Genomic DNA, 19,680 nt, shown 5'->3' on the forward strand with positions numbered 1-19,680 from the left:
TTTCCTGGTTAGGGGAGCTTGCGTCAGTGTTCTGGTGCGTGGAACTTGATTTCTTCTCTTTGGAGAGCAATGGAGTGCCCAGTAATGAGTTTTGAGATGAGTCTATGTGTTAGGTGTGTCCTTGGGCAGCCTGTATGTTGATGTTCAGGGCTATGTTCCTGCGTTGCTGGAGAATTTGCATGGTATGTCTTACTCTAAAACTTATTGGCTCTTGGGTGGTGGTTGGTTTCAGTGTAGGTATGGAGGCTTTTGGACAGTCACTTATTACTTAAAGTTCCATGTAGTCAGGAGTTTTCTGGTGTTCTCAGGTTTTGGGCTTAAGTCTCCTGCCTCTGGATTTCAGTTTTCTTCTTCCTGTAGTCTCAGGACTTCTCCAACTATACAGCCCTGATAAGAAAACTTTTAGGTTAATGGCTAAAAGATTCTCCCCTGTTAGGGACACCCAGAGAGGTTCACAGAGTTACATGAAGAAGAGAGGGAGGAGGGAGATAGAGATGAACAGGAGGAGAAAAAGGGGGACTCAAGAGGAGAGAGACAGATCTACGCAGCTGTCTGTTCCCAGAGTGTTCTCCGTAGCCCAGTCACCTACAAGGATTCACAGAATTGGATTGGGAAGAGAAGGGGAAAGGAGGAAATAGAGGTGTTCTGAGGTAGAAAACAGAGAGTCAAGATTGGGAGAGAATAATCTTCGGTTTAAAAATAGGGCTTCTCTTCTTTTTTTTTTTTTTTTGTAAGGTTATAGTGTATTGAAAATGAAAATTAAGGAGTAGTAGAGGAGTACTAGAGGACTTTAAAAGAAATAAGAGAAAAAGAAAAATAGAAAATAGAAGAGAAAAAGGAAAGAAAAAAAAAAGAAAGAAAAAGAAAAAAAAGAGAAAAAAAGAAAAGAAAAAAAAATTTTTTTCCCCCCTAATTAAAAAATCGTAAAAGTCTGTGGAAATGAAAGTTAAGGAGTAATGGGGGAGTAATAGGGGATTTTAAAGGAAAATAAAAGAGAAGAAAGAAAAAAGAAAAAAAAAGAAAAAAATAAAAAAAATAAATAAAATAAATTAAAAAAAAAAAAGAGAAAAAAGTAAAATTATATCTAGGCGTTTCTCTGGAGCTGTTGCGGTCAGTGTGGGTTCGGCTCAGTTTCAGATAGCTCCTCGTTCCAGCTTACGCTTCTCGATATCTACAGGCCCCTTCCGGTGTAGTCAGTGTTTCCTAGAGGGATTTTAATCTGTTGCACCAGTCCCTTCTGAAGCAGTTCCCTTTGTTTATTTGGCTTCTGTTTGCCGGTCTCTTCAGAGCCTCATTTCCGCCCTGACACAGGCGGGCGGAGGTGGACTCCTATTCAGGTAGCTAGTTCCGACGCTCTGCGGGGCAGGGAGGGGCTTGCGCTGCAGGGAGAGGCTGGCGCTATGGGGACGGGCTTGCGCCGCGGGGATGGGCTGGGGCTGCCGGGAGGGGCTGACGCTGCTTTCTCCGTCTGTGCTGCTCAGGCTCCCGGCTGTTCTATATGGAGCGCGCCCCGCGCTGCGCGAGGTTCCAGCCCTCCGGTGTTCCACAAAAGTGCGGAAGGAAAAGCTGCGCCTGCTCTCTGTGCCCTCCCCGTCAGAGCGGTCCAGGCAGCCAGGGGCTTGGTGGGCGCACTCTACCCAGGTGTGGCGCGCCCCCTCCCTTCCGCGGATCCAGTCTCAGTTTCCGCTGGCGCCAGTCGGGTGCGCGCGCCTTCCGCCCTCTGCGTCCCCAGCCCCAGTCCCTGCCCGCGCCAGTCGGGTGCCTGAGCCCTGTGTCTCGCAGCGACCTTCCCCTCCCCCCTGCCTCCTGCCTCCGGCGGGGCTGGGCCGGTCCGCAGCCTGCGAGCTCCTCTCTGGACCCTCTCGGTCTCTTTGTTCTGCAAACGGCCGGCAGTGTGTTCGGGCCGGTTAATTTACTCTCTCTCTTTTGGTCTCCCACAGTTCAAGTTGGCAACGCACAGAAGTTCCCTCCGATTGTCCTCAGGGCACTCAGGCCCGGACCCTACCCCAAGCAATGCCGCCTAAGAGCTCCCGGGATGGATCTCCGTCCTTAGCTCTTTTGTCTCACTTTTTATCTTTTATATTTTGTCTTACCTCCTTTCGAAGACAATGGGCTGCTTTTCTGGGCACCTGATGACCTCAGCTAGCGATCCGAAGTTGTTTTGCGAAGTTTGCTCTGTGTTCAGTTATTCTTTTGATGAATTTGTAGGAGAGACAGTGGTCTCCCCGTCCTACTCCTCCGCCATCTTGGCTCCTCCATGGGGTTTGGTTTTTGTTAGTTTGTTTTTGTTTTCTCTTTGCAGTAGCAACCCAGAAAGGAAAAGAACAATGATGATTAAGAGGTAGGAATGTGTCACATTGAGATCATGCCATGGTCCTTTACTGCAATCAAATGGACCAAGGTATACTAATAAGAATGCCTGGTTTCATTGAGCATTTGCTGTGTAAGGCGCTGTATAAAGAGCTTAGCACACACTGTATCTTTCAGTTCTCACAACACCCATCTGAGACCATGTCAATGCATCTAGTCATTAAAGAAAATTAAAACAACAAGGCAATTCTCCAAACTGTCAGAATGGCTAAAAGTTTTTTTAAAAGCAATGTTAACTGTCATTGGTGATATGATAGTGTGACTAGAAGTCTCGTATGTTGTTAGTGGGAGAGAGAATTGGTATTATTACAGTGAAAATTTCTTGGGCAGATTTACTAAAGTGAAACCTGGAGAAAACCACAATTCAAACAGATACATGCACGCCAGTATTCGTTACAACATGAATGACAATAGCCAATGACATGGAAGCAACTTAAATGTTCAACACATGAATGAATAAAGATGATGTGGTACATACATACAATGGACTATTACTCAGCCATAGAAGAGAAAGACATAAATTCATTTGCAGCAACATGAATGGACCTAGAGATTGTCATACTAAGTGAAGTAAGTCAGGAAGAGAACGACAGAGAGCCTATGGAATCACTTATAGGTGCAATCTAAAAATTGATACCAATGCACTCATTTACAGAACAGTAGTAGAGAGATAACCAGCAAAGACCTACTAGGAACTTAATTGTCTATAATAACATAAATGGGAAAAAACGTGAAAAAACTTAACACAGGGAACTTAATTCAATCGTCTGTAGTAACACAAATGGGGAAAAAACTTGAAAAAATAGATATATGTATAACACAATCACTTTGCTATACACCTGAAACTAACACGATCAAATATACTCTGACGTAATTTTTTTAAAATATAAAACCTGTCAAAAGAAATTAAAGACAATTTTTTCATAAAGAAATATACAAATATTTTATGACCCAACAGTTTCATCCCTTAAGTACATACCCAATTGAAATGTGTATATGTTTTTACTAAAGACAGGGACAGGAATATTTAGAGCAAAAATTCAGAGTAGCTCCGAACTAAGGAGTAAACAAATACCTATCAATAAAAGAATAGATAATATATTATGGTACATGCATGCATGCTGAGTTGCTTTAGTCGTGTCCAACGGGGGGGGGGGGGGGGGCTCCAGAAAAGAATATAGATAGAGAGGATGAGGCAATAAGGCAGGTTCATGGCCAGTATGAATGGAAGGAGCTGCTATGGGCATTTTAATGGCAACCAGGGTAATGTTCTTTCAGTTGATAACAAAGTAGTCAGTGGTGATGCTGTCCTACGTTATTTTTATGCAATGGTCACTGGATAATGGTATTCAGCTGTAGCATGCATCAATGTGCAAATTAAATGCAAATTTTGGGAAATATCTTTGGTGATTCCATTCTGAGATGGAACCCAAGATCTGAATGTGCTCAGTAATTAAACTAAGGTCCAATGTAGTAATGACACATTGAGAAATAGAGATGTGGCAAACTGCTATATGAAGGAAAATGTCAATAATGGGTCAATTCATTTGTTTCAGGTCCTTGAGATAAAATGGAAAGAGAAAAAAATGGATATAAGGCTATCATACTGAGGGAAGTATATCAGACAGAGAAAGACAAGTGTCATACCCTGTCACTCATTCAGTTCAGTTCAGTTGCTCAGTTGTCTCTGACTCTTTGCGACCCCATGGACTGCAGCACGCCAGGCCTCCCTGTCCATCACCAACTCCTGGAGTTTACCCAAACTCATGTCCATTGAGTTGGTGATGCCATCCAGCCATCTCATCCTCTGTCGCCCCTTCTCCTCCTGCCTTCAATCTTTCCCAGCATCAGGGTCTTGTCTTTTTTTTTCATTTATTTTTATTAGTTGGAGGCTAATTACTTTACAATATTGTAGTGGGTTTTGTCATACATTGACATGAATCAGCCAAGGATTTACATGTATTCCCCATCCCGATCCCCCCTCCCACCTCCCTCTCTACCCGATCCCTCTGGGTCTTCCCAGTGCACCAGCCCCGAGCACTTGTCTCATGCATCCAACCTGGGCTGGTGATCTGTTTCACCCTTGATAATATACATGTTTCCATGCTGTTCTCTCAAAACATCCCACCCTCGCCTTCTCCCACAGAATCCAAAAGTCTGTTCTGTACATCTGTGTCTCTTTTTCTGTTTTGCATATAGGGTTATCATTACCATCTTTCTAAATTCCATATATATGTGTTAGCATACTGTAATGGTCTTTATCTTTCTGGCTTACTTCATTCTGTATAATGGGCTCCAGTTTCATCCATCTCATTAGAACTGATTCAAATGAATTCTTTTTAATGGCTGAGTAATATTCCATGGTGTATATGTACCACAGCTTCCTTATCCATTCGTCTGCTGATGGGCATCTAGGTTGCTTCCATGTCCTGGCTATTATAAACAGTGCTGCGATGAACATTGGGGTGCACGCGTCTCTTTCAGATCTGGTTTCCTCAGTGTGTATGCCCAGGAGCGGGATTGCTGGGTCATATGGCAGTTCTATTTCCAGTTTTTAAAGAAATCTCCATGCTGTTCTCCATAGTGGCTGTACTAGTTTGCATTCCCACCATCAGTGTAAGAGGGTTCCCTTTCCTCCACACCCTCTCCAGCATTTATTGCTTGTAGACTTTTGGATAGCAGCCATCCTGACTGGTGTGTAATGGTACCTCACTGTGGTTTTGATTTGCATTTCTCTGATAATGAGTGATGTTGAGCATCTTTTCATGTGTTTGTTAGCCATCTGTATGTCTTCTTTGGAGAAATGTCTGTTTAGTTCTTTGGCCCTTTTTTTGATTGGGTCATTTATTTTTCTGGAATTGAGCTTCAGGAGTTGCTTGTATATTTTTGAGATTAATCCTTTGTCTGTTTCTTCATTTGCTATTATTTTCTCCCAATCTGAGGGCTGTCTTTTCACCTTGCTTATAGTTTCCTTTGTTGTGCAAAAGCTTTTAAGTTTCATTAGCAGGGTCTTTTCAAACGAGTCAACTCTTCGCATCAGGCGGCCACAATATTGAACTTTCAGCTTCAACATCAGTCCTTCCAATGAACACCCAGGACTGATCTCCTTTAGGATAGACTGGTTGGATCTCCTTGCTGTCCAAGGGACTCTCAAGAGTCTTCCACACCACCACAGTTCAAAAGTATCAATTCTTTGGTGCTCAGCTTTCTTTACGGTCCAACTGCCACATCCATACATGACTACTGGAAAAACCATAGCTTTGACTAGATGGACCTTTGTCAGCAAAGTAATGTCTCTGCTTTTTAATATGCTGTCTAGGTTGGTCATAGCCTTTCTTCCAAGGAGCAAGTGTCTTTTAAATATCATGGCTGCAGTCACCATCTGCAGTGATTTTGGAGCCCAAGAAGATAAATCCTCACTGTTTCCATTGTTTCCCCATCTATTTGCCATGAAGTGATGAATCTGATGCCATGATCTTAGTTTTTTGATGTTGAGTTTTAAGACAGCTTTTTCACTCTCCTCTTTCACTTTCACCAAGAGGCTCTTTAGTTCTTCTTCACTTTCTGCCATAAGGGTGGTGTCATCTGTACATCTGTGGTTATTGATACTTCTCCTGGCAATCTTGACTTCAGCTTGTACTTCATCCAGCCTGGCATTGCACACTGACATATATACACTACTATTAGTTTAGTTTAGTTCAGTCGCTCAGTCGTGTCCGACTCTTTGCGACCCCACGGACTGCAGCACGACAGGCCTCCCTCCCATCACCAACTCCTGGAGTTTACTCAAACTCATGTCCATTGAGTTGGTGATGCCATCCAACCATCTCATCCTCTGTAGTCCCCTTCTCCTCCCGCCTTCAATCTTTCCCAGCATCAGGGTCTTTTCCAATGAGTCAGTTCTTCGCATCAGGTGGCCAAAGTATTGGAGTTTCAGCTTCAACCTCAGTCTTTCCAATGAACACCCAGGACTGATCTTCTTTAGGATGGACTGGTTGGATCTCCTTGCAGTAAACACTACTATACATAAAATAAATAACTAATAAGAACCTACTGTATAGCTAACAAAACTCTACTCAATACTCTGTAATGACCTATATGGGATAAGAATCTTAAAAAAGATGGATATATGTATAACTGATTCACTTTACTGTACAGCTGAATCTAACTCAACACTATGAATCAACTATGCTCCAATGAAATTTTTTTTAAAAAGGAGAAAATGGAATGGCAGAGACAGTTAATTCATTTCTCAAGCAACCCTTTTATAGGTTAAATTTTAATCTAGATTTAAATTGCTTACAAACATAACTGATTAAATATAAGATAATCAACAACAAAAGAAAGAATAAATTCCCAGTAATCCAAAGTATGCAAACTGAATTCATTTCTTAAGTACACTCTAAAACACACAAACACACCATTTCTTAAGCCCTACATGCTTTCTAAAAATTTTAGCTTCATGAATATCTTAGAATTAATTGAAGAAATAATTTAAAATGAATGTTGATATATTCTGGGACTTGAAAAAAAACGATAGCAATATCAGTGACTTAGAATTTCAAACCATGTTATAAGACAATACTTTTTCTGTTCTATATATACCCCAGTAGAAAATACCACTCTCCTCCACCCAAGGCACTAGTTATTATTGCATGACAGTCTAGAAAGTTAGCATCTAATTTAAAATTTTATTTAACTTTATCCTACATGGTTATTCTTATAAAAAGTTAAGATGTCATCTGTTTTTTTTAAATTCTGCTTTTCTGGACTGAAGTTACTAAGTAGTTTTATGTATGTACAAGAAATTTTAGCCTGATTTATGAGTATATTTGTTAGTGATATATTATATTACATAACCACAGACTATCCCATAGTTTGTCAGACCATTTAGAGGAAAACCTTGAAACAGCTGTTCATACTTGTAACATGAATAGTGTGTCGCATGCTAAAATTTTAAACATTTGTCTCATATTTCTGAGATTTTAAGGTTTCTAACAATCTAGATCATGAAAGTCTGTTTCTGAGTACAAGCAACTTAGGTTGCTGCAGATGAGTATTTGCACTGACAGTGAAATAAAGCTGGGTAAACTTCAGTAGTCATGTTTTCATATGCATCGGAAAGTGACAAAAACTAGACTGAGTAGTAGTAGGTGATGAGTTGATAAGTTAGATGAGTGCTTTGTTTTCTTTTGTTTTTCCTCGTCGGTATTTGTCATTCTTGGCACAGGATGAGATGTTGGTGCAAGTAGATGGTATTACAGACAGAGGGAGAGAAAGCTAAGTTTTCCGTGGTACAGGGAAGCCAGAAAAATAGTGTGCAGGCTTGAGGGCCTTCAAACAGACAACCCGTTTCTACGTGAACTCATCAATCTAAGAATGTGTGAAAGGCTAAAGAAATAGATCAAAAGATTCTAAAAGAAAAAATGAAAAATTCCGCAATCTTGCAGACTGTGAGAAAAGTCTCCTTTAGGAGAAGGCCTGAAGATAAATTGAGCAACAAAAGAGAAACCTAAAAGGAGGGATGAATTAGGATAAAAAATTGACAGCTCATGTTACTTGCATCCACTTACTGATTCTAGATTCACCTGAAGCTGAGGGACGAGGGATAAGGGGGATGAAAACTCTATGATTTTTTGATATTTGTGTAAGACTGACACATAAGGTTGGATGCTTAGAGTCCTCCTTCACATGACCTTAATACATTCACTACATTTTGAAGCTGCATGGGATAAAAGATCAAAACACCAAGCTGAAAGCGAGTTTGCAAAAGTTACAGCTCAGCCCTAATATAGCACAATCCTTGCTTCCATTTTGACAATCATCTCCTTATACTATCTGCTCATGGAGACTTCTTTTATAGAAATTAACAAGTGGTGTCTCTCTAGTTTTTTTATACACAATGTCTTACACATAGTCAAAAATGATTAAACACAAGAAGTGGAATGGCCATAATCAACAACCACAAGCAAAAATAGACAATAGAAACAAACCCACAGATAATCCAGATGCTGACATTAGCCATCCAAGTCTTTAAAATAGCTATGATTTATTTGCTCAAAGAAATAGAGAAAAAGACGGACAAAAGAAAGTGTGAAGAAATTAAAAATACATAGTTGTTGTTTTTAATTGACACTAATGAATAGTTTGGCATTAAAAATACAATATCTGAATTTAGGAACCTAAGTGGAGAGGTTTAACAAATAGAAGACTGGATTGGTAAACTAATGACAGGTCAGTAAAGGACATTCAACTGAAACTCAAAGAAAAAAGTGGGGAAAGAAGAAAAAAGAGCACAAGAGACATGTAAGACTATTATATGTAGAACTAAGTACCAGAAGAGGAGGAAAAAAGACAATGGGAAAATTCCCAAACAAATATGAGACATCAACATAAGTATCAAGAAGCTTAGAGAATCCTAAACAGATTTTTAAAACCCAACAGACTGTAAGAATAAAATAGATCAGGATCATACTCCAGCCAGCTTTGTATCTTGTGAGATGTGGCTGTCCAACTACAGAAAGGATGCTGAAAAACCTTTGTTGAAGTAGTTAGTTCCTGTGTAGCCTCAGACTACTACTATTATTTTTTCAAATATTTCTGTAGAAATTTCACAACACGATTAAACCTATGAATCAATTACATTCTAGAATTGTGAATGTTCTTATGAAAAGGAACCTTAGGACTCCTCTAGTAAATAGTTTTAAATTGAACTTTGCTGAGTCCCAAGGCTTTGATTTAGCTCCATTAGAGAGGGCCATAATGGGAAAGAAAGATATTGTACAGGAGAACTCTGGGGCACCCATCCCTGCTTTATACAAAGTTTCCCTGCTTTTATCTGTTTTACTGGTTTGCACTCACATTTTACTTGAAAAAGGTTCTTCATATAAAAAATGACTGTGGAATCATGAATCTATTGCATGTTCCCCTACTCTTATATAGAACAGACAATAAAATTGAGGCTTGGAGATACAATGTGATCTTCTCAATGTTACATTGCTAATTAATGGCAAAACAGGGACCAGCCTAAATGTCTCCTGAATTCTGTGTTCATTGCCTTTTCTGATACATCATACCACTTATCTTCACCTAAAAATGTATGCAGAAAAGGGTACTTTTGCAACATAATCATTAAGACCATGGTACTTTCCATCATATTATTTGAATATTTGTTCTGAACTATAAACCCACTATTGTGCTTTCACTGGAAAACAGACAATTCATCTCATTGCTACTTCTACCGTTTTTCTCTGTTGCCATAACCTGTCTCTTTTATCCTCCAGGTTATCGTGTTCTTGCTTGAATGATGCAGCCATAACCTTGTGCCATATGGATAAGTTATGACCATCTTAATTCATGGTAATAATTCCTGATCTCATTTTAAGTTTCAAGTATAGTTCAAGACCTGCTACAGAGGATAAAATGGTTGGATGGCATCACTGACTCAATGGACAAGAGTTCGAGCGAACTCCAGGAGACAGTGAAGCCTGGTATGCTGTAGTCCATGGGGTTGCATAGTCAGACACAACTTAACTACTGAACAAGACCTACTTATTCTAAACCTTTTCTGAAAGGCATCATAGGGTGGTCATTTATCACTTAAAATTTCCCTAGCATTAAGCATTTTTTTTTGTATTTGCCCTTATATTGTCTTAAAATAGCACCTTTAAAAAAAAAAAGCAATTACATAGGCACAATAAATATTTGGGCAAAATTTAAAACACAAAAATATACAGAGTGATAAAAAAAAAAAGGTTGTCATCCCATCCCTGTTCTCTAGACAATGAATTCATCTTATCAAGGATAGCAAATATTCTTGGTTGCACCTCTAGTGATAGTCTAAACATATGGAATCATATATGTATATATTTTACTCTTTCTTAAAACACAAATGCGAGTATACTATAACACTGATCTATACCTTGCTATCTTCATTTAACAATATTTTTACATGTAACTCCTTATTTGTACTCACAGAGGTGCTTCATTTTTCCATTGGCTGCACAGAACTCCACTGTCTGAATGTAATGAAACATACACTTACTGCATTTTCTATACTGAGTGTTTTCATTTTTTTTATAGAGCAAGTATGCTGCAGTAAGTAACCTGCATTTTGCTCATGTGAGAACACCCAAAAATGAAATTATGTGCATTTTGGGGCTATGCTGAGCTTAGTCGCTCAGTTGTGTCTGACTCTTTGTGACCCCGTGAACTGCAGCCCACCGGGTTCCTCTGTCCATGTGGATTCTCCAGGCAAGAATACCGGAGTGGGTTGCCATGCCTTCCTCTAGGGGATCTTCCCAACCCAGGAATCAAACTGATATTGCTATTTGTATCATACATTATTTGATCATACATTATTTTCCACTCTTACAATGCTAATAACAATTTATACCTAAACTCTTGCTAACAAGTTAGTCATGAAACAAAAAATTTTTTTTACCAGTTTGCTAAATGGTATCTCATTAAATGATCATCTCATAGAGGCCTTTATTTCATAAAAGCTCATCTATGACCATTTTTTAAACATTTTAGTGCCAGTTGTATTTCCTTTTCTTCTGTCCATTTTCCTATTGTGTTATAGGTTTTGAAATTAGTTTGAAAGAATATTTATCTATTAAAAGTTAATCCTTTGCTGTGATATAAGAAAATTTTTTTTGTCTTTTGACATTTTTTATTATATTCTTTCATTGTGTAGATTTTTTTATGTTTATGAATCAGATTTTATCATTTTAAAACATGGATTCTGAGTTTTTGGTCATACACAGAAAGGCCTTCCCCTCTCTAAGATTATATATCAATATTTTTAAAAGTCCTTGTTTTCTTGACTGTTTTATTGTTTCATTTTGCAAGTTTTAGTCTGATAAATTTAGAATTTATTTTACTATAAGCTATAAGGTAGGGATACAGATTTACCTTTTCTAGACACTGTACCTAATTTTAAAATATATCCCCTATTTTAACATGACTTTTCTAATAGAATGTTGACTTAAGGTCAGAGACGTTTATTTATTTTTTTTTAATAACTGGCTCAACACTGAGCATAGAGTTAACTCTCAGTAAAGATTTACTAAACTAAAATGGTACAGACATAATAGTAATATGTATATTATATACAGTACCATATATAGTATATATATTATATGTAGTACTATAATAATCACATCTTCAATAAAATATGTGGATGTTAGATCAGTTTCATCTTGTATTTCTACCTTTTTTAAGTTAAAATGAATGATTTAATTGAGCCAATCTTTTTCTTTCTAGTTTATATTGTTAGAATACTTATTATAATAAATTGATATCTTAAATGTGAATAACACATTTTATTTGTATTTGTTATTTTCTCATCAGTATTATATATTTTAAACACAGAACATAAGTCACTGTCAATAGATTGTAAAAATTAGTTAAAACCTGGAAAGTCAATTCAGGACAAAACAAATCACATAATTCTCTTAGAAAAATATAGAAAACATTTAAAATTTTATTTCCGTTCTCTTGTTACATCCTCAATAGTCTTTCTTGTATGTATACTACAAGATAGGGTTTGGAAACCACATTAAAAAGCAAACTTTTTATATTATAAGAATAATAAAGAAGTCATTAAAAAAAAAAAAAAAACAGGCCACAATTAGAAAAATGGCTACAGGAGTTAAAAAGGAAACGATAGTGACCATAAGTTACTAACGTCTGGGACAGCAGACCCAACACCCATGGATCAATATTTTATGTATGTTTTATTTGCCTATTTATTTCAGAGTTCAATAAAAATTACATGTTGCTATGGAAACATGGAAAATCACAGATACCTGCTCTACTCAGAGGTATGGCTTTTCACTTTCTTAATGAAACTCACATTTCACAGGGGCTTAAGCCTTGTATTTGGTCATAACTTTTGGAAAGTGAAATTTGTCATAGAATGACCTATTAGTTATTTTTTGTATTTGTACTGATTTTGCTGAAGTGCTAGAAATAGTCCATAAAAAACAAGAAATAGAAAAGCAGACATCTACAGCAAACTAAGTAAAATCTCTGTCTTCTTCAAAAGTCTGAAATTTTCTTTCTCACACATAGTCTCTAGGGGAAGTCCCACCTGTGGGTTACATAAAATTCTTTTTAAAAAGCAAAGAGAGTGATTGCTTGTTTTCACTCTGAGAGGGGGCCCAGAAGGCCAACTAAAAAAACAAAAAACAAAGCCTCACCCTTCTTGAGGAGACATATTTAAACTCTCTTGTATTTTCAGGATCCATTCCAAGGGGACCAAAAATTCCATACCAAGATTTCCTGATGCCCACCACTGGTGCAACCAGGACCTAGTGATGTCTGCACAAGTGTCAGAGAGGTGGAGAAATCCTTCAAATCTGTTAAATGTGGAATAAAGAGGAGAATAACTTGAATTAAATTCCTGTCCCCACTTGAAATAGACTCTGACTGTGCCTCTGTACCTGGCCCTGATTTTTGCATGAAAATATTCCTTTTGTCCCTATCTGGTGCTAGCCTTCAAAAAGGAACAGGGTTTAAAAAGCAGGAAATAATGTGAGATTTTAAGCAAACAGTTCAATATTCTTTTAGAATGCTCTCTGTATTCAAAAGCACTTTGATTTATATCTTTAGGAGTCTTTGAAACTGTACCTCTTTTAAAAGACCATCCCTGATTTTGGGTCTTTGTTCCTTTATGAGCTTTGTCCCTGATATCTAATATAGAGACCCGAGAGGCATGTTGTTAAAGGAAGGAAAAATAATTTTTAAAAGCCTGGCAAACTGTGTTAAATATGCTTTTGAAAATTAAGTTTAATATAAAGTTCAATATCACCACCGCCATTGAACGTATTGTCTGTGCCAAATAACTCTTCCGATAAAAATATCCTTTGTTTTCCTGTAATGTAATTAAAAGTGAGCCCAAAAGGGCAGCAATAAATCAAGGTGCACAAAAGCAGAAAAATATTATAATTAATATTTAACATAAGTTTTGATTGCTTTTAGAGTATTAAAAATACCAATTAGAATATATATTCAAAGTTTTCTTCCTTTCCCATTGCACAGTGTAAGGGCCTATTTTTAATTCTGGATACTACAAACCAAATAATACATAGTCCCTAATTAAATAAAAGGCTGCAATTGAATTGAGAGTTTCTGCTGATGTCATATATAATGAGAGCACAGCTCGAGGTATGAATGAATGGCAGCCAAACCCTGAGAATGAATTACCATGTTAGCATTCAATCAGGGACTAGGTATTGTTATTTGTAATAGATGTAAAATGATTATTATTATTTTTAAATACAGACAAAGGGAAGGAAATTTGAATTCAAAAATCTGAGACTAGGAGGCAAAAAGATTAGAAAGTATGTGATTAAACTGAATACACTGTATTGGAAAATGAAATGTACAAATTTACCAGTGAATAATTGCTTTATATATTATATATAGATAAATAGCTAGGTATAACCATATCCATATCTATGTGGGGATAGATGTGTTCAGAAAGTCTCTAAATAGAATAAGACTTTCAGTTTGCAGGCACTTATTTTAAAATACTAAAAAGAAACTTATGATATAATGAAAGGGTAAAATGGTATATATTTAACTTATCTAAGATTCTGCATAAAATGCTATGATTTACAGCCTCCATCAGAACATATTAAAGATTCTCTTCTAGAATCTTATTTTCAGAGGCACATTTTAAACTCTACATATGGGGAATTAAGGCTTTAAAGCCAAGAGACCATTTATTGTTGAGTATTGACAGTATGCTTGACTCAGCATAAGACAGAGATAATACAGTGTTTACCCTAAGTGGTTTCAAACGAAAGGAAACGAGTTCCACCTCTCCTCCCTCCCCTCCTCCTGCTCCCTAACTCAGATATCACTATCTTACAAGTGCTCAGGAATGTCATTCCTGCCTTCCTCTCGTCTGGCCACTCCTTCTCGATTATTGCCATTGGAATAAAATTAAACTCTAGTCAGTATAAGATGCATTCCACTCTAGAATGGAAGTCTGGAGATTGCTCTTAAAGCATCAAGACAGACAGAAAGCCTGAATGTTTTGAGGGAAACAACTAGGACCAGAGAGTATTAAAAAAAAAAAAATCAGAAAATTAATATATCAAGACACTGATTGATAAAAATGAACAACAGTAATATAAAATGGGATAATTCTATAGAAAAATTCTATTAGTTCTATAGGACCCGTGTGTCCTTGTTGAAATATATATCAGTCGAAAATACTACTAGTGTAACAACTTAGCTTGCTGTGTTCCGTTATTTGTCAATGTCACCAGTCTAGAATAGAGACAGTAAAAAGAAAGTAGCAAAGGTTCCTAGGTAGTCAAATGCTATACTATAACTTAAGTAGTGAAATTCATGCCATACATCCTCACACTTTAATGTGCAAGACAATCACCTTGAATAGTTGTTGAGAATAGGCTGTAGACTTAAACAGTTCTCAGAGCTATGTGACCTTGGATATGTCTCCTACCCTCCCTAGGCTTTCAGGTCTGTAAAATGGAGATCATAATAGTCCCCACTTCTAGCATAAGGCTTAAGTTAATATCTGTGGAGCTTTAGAACAGTGACTAGTTAATATTAATCACTAAATAAATGTTAATTATTGTTAAATGATGAAGGAAAGGAAGTAAGCTCCCTTTAGTAATCTTGAATGCTTTAAAAAATTATTTTGAGACAATTTCAGACTTAACCAATAGCTGCGAAAAAAGCCCAAGAATTTCCCCTCTCCTTTATCCTGCTTCTCTTAGTGGTGCCAGCTCACATAATCAAAGTACAATAATCAAAATCATAAAACTAATGTAACACTATACTATTCACTAATCCAGAAATTTTACTTAAATCTTGCCAACTGTCCCACTAATATTTTTTTTTTTTCACCCAGGGTATCCCACTGCATTTAGTTGTCATGTTTCCTTGATCTCTCCCAATCTGGGACAGTTCTTCAGTCTGTATATTTTATGACTTAGATATTTTGAAGAGTCTAGTTAGAATTTCTTTTGTTTGTTTACTTTTCTTGAATTACAACTGAGTTACAATGTTGTGTTAGTTTCAAGTGTGCAGCATAGTGACTCAAGTTATTTTTTTAGATTAAATTCCATTAGAGGTTAGTATAAGACCTTGAATACAATTCCCTGTGTTATACAGTAAATCTTTGCTGTTTATCTATTTCATGTACAGTAGTTTGTATCTGCAAATCTCAGCCTTCTCATTTTCCTCGTCCCCCCCTTTTGGTAACTCTAAGTTTGTTTTCTATGTCTGTGAGTTTGTTTTGTATACAGATTCACTTGTATTATTTTTTAGATTCTTTATATCAGTTCTAACATATAGTATCTGTTTTTCTCTGTCTTACTTCATTAAGCATAATATTCTCTAGGTACATCCATGTAGCTGCAAGTGGTAATATGTCATTCTTTTATTATGGTTGAGTAGTATTCCTCTGTGCGTATGTTTGTCTGTATTTGTGATATATCTTCTTATGCTAATCATCTGTTGATGAGCAGTTGGGAGGTGTTCATGCCTTGGTTGTTGTAAAGAGTATTGCTATGAATACTGACACACATGTATCTTTTCAAATTAGAGATCTCATTTTTTCCAGATTTATACCCAGGAGTAGTTGTTGTTTAGTCCCCAAATTGTGTCCCTATCTTTTGCAACTCCATGGACTGTAGCCTGCCAGGCTCCTTTCTCCATGGGATTCTCCAGGAACGAATATTGGAGTGGGTTGCCATTTCCTTCTTCAGGGGATCTTCCTGACCCAGGGCTCGAACCTGCATCTCCTGCATTGCAGGTGGATTCTTTACTGCTAAGTCACCAGGAAAGCCCATGGAGAGGGATTGTCGGATCATGTGGAAGCTCTATTTTTAGTTTTTGAAGGAACCTCCATACTCTTCGTGGCTGTACCAATTCACATTCCCACTGACAGTGTACAAAGGATCCCTTTCCTCCACACCCTCTCTGTACGTGTGTGTTAGTTGTTCAGTTGTGTCCAACTCTTTATGACCCCATGGACCATATATAGCTCACCAGGCTCCTCTGGCCATGGAATTCTACAGGCAAGAATACTGGAATGAATTGCCATTCCCTTCTCCAGGGGATCTTCCCAGCCCGGGGATTGAACCTGGGTCTCCTGTGTTACAGGCAGATTCTTTGCCCTCTGAACCACTCTCTTGCATTTATTATTTATAGACTTCTTGATGAAAGACCTCCTGATGAATGTGAGGCAATACATCAATGTGGTTTTGATTTGCAGTTCTCTAACCAGTAGCAATGTTCAGTATCTTTCCACAGGCCTATTGGCCATCTATATGCCTTTTTTGGAAGAAAAATATCTATTTAGGTCTTCACCTATTTTTTGATTGGATTGTTTGTTTTTTTCAAAGTTGAGTTGTAGAAGCTGTTTTTATATTTGGATATTAACCCTTTGTCAGTCGCATTGTCTGCAAATATTTTCTCCCATCTTGTAGGTTGTCTTTTTGTTTTGTTGACAACTTCCTTTACTGTGCAAAAGCTTTTAAGTTTGATTAGGTCCCATTTGTTTATTGTTTATTGTTGCTTTTATTTCTTTTGCCTTGGGAAACTGATCTAAGAAAATATTTCTACAATTTATGTCAGAGAATGCTTTGTTTATATTCTCTTCTTAGATTTTTATGGTGTCATGTCTTATATTTTAGTCTTTAAACCATGCTGAGTTTATTGTGTATATGGTATGAGGGAGCATTCTAATTTTGTTGATTTACATGAAGCTCTCCAGCCTTCCCAGTACCACTTAGGGAAGAGACTATCTTTTTCCACTGTACACTCTTCCCTCCTTTGTAATAAATTAACCAACTGTAGATGCATAGGATTTCTTTATACTAGTTTCCTATTGCTGCTGTAACAAATTAGCATAAATTTAGTGGCTTAAAACAGCACAAATTTATCATCTTACAGTGCTAAGGATCAAAAACTCCAAGTGACTTAGAGTGCCAGATCAAGATGTCAGCAGGACTGTGTTTCTATTGGAGGCTCCGGGAGAAGCTCTATTTCCAGTCTCTTCCAGCCTCCAAGCCTCCTCTTCATGTCCCAAGCCATGTGGTCACACAGCACTGTAACCTCTGCCTCTGTTGTCTAACCTCTGTCATCACCCCTAACTCTAACCTCCTGTCTACCTTTTATAAGATGATGATTACATTAGCCCAACTGGATGATCCAGAATACTCTTCTCATATAAAGATCCATATGTAAGCACATTTGCAAAATCCCTTTGCCATATTTGTTGTTCAGTTGTGCAGCAGTGTCCAACTCTTTGTGATCCCATGGACTGCAGCATGTCAGGCTTCTCTTTCCTTCACCATCTCCCAGAGCTTGCTCAAACTCATATCCATTGAGTCAGTGATGCCATCCATCTATCTTGTCCTCTGTCCTCCTGCCTTCGATCTTTCCCAGCATCAGGGTCTTTTCAAATGAGTCAGTTCTTCGCATTAGGTGGCCAAAGTATTAGAGTTTCAGCTTCAACATTACTCCTTCCAATGAATATTCAGGACTGATTTCCTTTAGGATGGACTGGTTGGATGTCCTTGCTGTCCAAGGGACTCTCAAGAGTCTTCTCAAACACCACAGTTCAAAGGCATCAATTGTTTGGCACTCATCTTTCTTTATAGTCCAACTCTCACACCCATACATGACTACTGGAAAAACCACAGCTTTGACTAGATGAACCTTTGTTGGCAAATTAATGTCTCTGCTTTTTTTTTTTTTTTTTAATTTTTTTATTAGTTGGAGGCTAATTACTTCACAACATTTCAGTGGGTTTTGTCATACATTGATATGAATCAGCCATAGATTTACACGTATTCCCCATCCTGATCCCCCCTCCCACCTCCCTCTCCACCTGATTCCTCTGGGTCTTCCCAGTGCACCAGGCCCGAGCACTTGTCTCATGCATCCCACCTGGGCTGGTGATCTGTTTCACCATAGATAGTATACATGCTGTTCTTTTGAAACATCCCACCCTCACCTTCTCCCACAGAGTTCAAAAGTCTGTTCTGTATTTCTGTGTCTCTTTTTCTGTTTTGCATATAGGGTTATCACCATGGAATATTACTCAGCCATCAAAATGTCTCTGCTTTTTAATATGCTATCTAGGTTGGTCATAGCTTTTCTTCCAAGGAGCAAGCGTCTTTTAATTTCATGGCTACAGTCACCATCTGCAGTGATTTTGGAGCCCAAGAAAATAAAGCAGAACTAGGAAATATTATATATATATATATATATATATATATATATATTTATACATGCACACAGATAATGATTAAGACAGAAGGCCTTATGATTTCATACTGATATTTTCCATTCAAATACAGGGTCACAGATTTTCTTAACTGCCCATATATTATATCTTACATGCTGAGAATCCTGGTTCTCAAGGACACATGGAATGATAGAATTAAACTACTTCATAGTCACTCATTGTCTTTATCTTACATGACAAACACAACTGTCTTAGAATAATTATATGAACAGTACCATTCCTAACTGCATTCCTGTTCCTCCATCATTTCTTTTAGAATGGTACTAAGCCTACATGCAAAGAACATGTAAGCTTAGTTATGCACATCCACAAAAGTCCTCTGATGATGTCTGGTCATTTTGGTTGTCAGAAACTCCCCGAAATCTGCACAGATGCCATTAATAGGCAGATACGGTGGCTTTGGTTGTTCCGTCCTCATCCTGTTGCACTTTGGAGTGTGTGGGGCTACTGTCTCACTTTATCTTATTGCCAACACTCTCTCCTCCAGGGTTTGGGTGCTGCTTCCTAGTTGTTCTGGTATTTCTATGCAGGAACTGAGTAACATCTAAAAACTGGACCATACCATAGTTGCCATCTTTGCAAAATCCTGTCTTAAATATTTTTAATGGATTATTTCACTGAAGGTCACAAGCCTAGAAGTTAAGTAATTCCCCCCCCCCCCACCAAGCAATCAATTTTAATGCCTCCATTTTCCAATAATAGAAAACAGAAGACTGAATAAATGATAAATACTTGTCTAGGATCAAATAGCTAGCTGCTGATGGAAAGCCATTTGAACTCAGGTCTATCTTACTCTTCAGTCCATACTTCCTTGCCTGAATGACACATGACAATAATTTTATATATAGTATAAAGCTTTTCCTAATATCAGATAAAGTAGAGTTTTGTGACTTCTAAATAAAATAAGCCTCCAAAGGAAAATGTCAGCACACTTCAAGTTGTAACAATCTTACTTTCTACCAAAAAACATTGCATGTAGAGTCACACATGCACACAGCCTTCAGAAATTT

At 37.6% G+C, this 19,680-nt stretch overlaps 2 long non-coding RNA genes across 2 annotated transcripts in view; one reads left to right on the forward strand and one right to left on the reverse strand.

The window, feature by feature from the left end:
* LOC122683108 overlaps positions 1 to 19,680 on the reverse strand; it is a 528,047-nt gene that overhangs the window by 191,734 nt on the left and 316,633 nt on the right. The window lies entirely within an intron of this gene.
* On the forward strand, positions 1,284 to 12,770 carry LOC122683107. Its single transcript, XR_006337622.1, has 4 exons — positions 1,284 to 1,337; positions 9,654 to 9,729; positions 12,132 to 12,197; positions 12,617 to 12,770. It is a non-coding gene; the product is annotated as an uncharacterized LOC122683107 (long non-coding RNA).

The sequence above is a fragment of the Cervus elaphus genome, chromosome 24, assembly GCF_910594005.1.
Source record: "Cervus elaphus chromosome 24, mCerEla1.1, whole genome shotgun sequence".
In the NCBI taxonomy this organism is placed as follows: domain Eukaryota; kingdom Metazoa; phylum Chordata; class Mammalia; order Artiodactyla; family Cervidae; genus Cervus; species Cervus elaphus.